The 813-nt window shown below is 34.1% G+C and overlaps 1 protein-coding gene across 1 annotated transcript in view; it reads right to left on the bottom strand.

The window, feature by feature from the left end:
• Positions 1-813, bottom strand: part of RhoBTB (Rho-related BTB domain containing) — a 161,069-nt gene that overhangs the window by 63,862 nt on the left and 96,394 nt on the right. The gene's annotated exons all lie outside the window — the stretch shown is intronic.

The raw sequence follows: 813 nt of genomic DNA on the forward strand, positions 1-813 counted from the left end.
TTTTTAATTTATAATTTAAAATAACTTAATAATTAAAATGGTTCGGATGCCAGTTAATTAAAATAACTTAAAAATTAGAATTTACAAAACTATTATCCTTCCCACTGTTCTTTATGGATGTGAGACGTGGCCTCTTACACTAAGGGATGAACAACTCCTTAAGGTTTTCGAAAATAAAGTATTAAACAAAAGGGAAACACAAATAAGTTGGTGTAACCTATTTCATTGTGCCAACGTTTCAAATAGGTTACACCAACTTATTTGTGTTTCACTATGACCGCACCCCCAACCATCTTCTCCTCGTACGTCATTCACGATCAACTATCTCTCTTAATTATGCAAAATATTCGGACCGAAAAAGGATGAGTTAATGGGAGAATTTAGAAGATTATACAACGCTGAATTAAGGGACCTACACCCGGTAAATATAATTCAAGTTATAGCATTGCGGCATATAAGATGGACATGTAAGGTTGTAGGGCTTAGTAACGAGCAGATCCCTAAAATGTTAATAAACACTGAACCAACGGGTAAATGTCCGAGGGGTAGACCAAAACGTAGATGGAAGGATTGCGTTAAAACAGATTTAATAGAATTGGGTTTGGAGGGGCATCACTGGAAGGATGTATGCAGAGAGCGTTTAGTGGTATCGGCATCGAACCTTCGGGTTCGTTAGGCTTTTATTATTATCATTATTATTTTTAATTTATATTCCTAAGTTACCAGCTTAAGTATACTTACATTAATTACTTTATTCTTACTTTTTCTATTATATAATTTACATACCTCTGTATCCCTATTCATTTGGCATAT

Source organism: Halyomorpha halys, unplaced genomic scaffold (genome assembly GCF_000696795.3).
Source record: "Halyomorpha halys isolate HHAL.00 unplaced genomic scaffold, Hhal_1.1 Scaffold351.1, whole genome shotgun sequence".
Classification (NCBI taxonomy): Eukaryota; Metazoa; Arthropoda; class Insecta; order Hemiptera; family Pentatomidae; genus Halyomorpha; species Halyomorpha halys.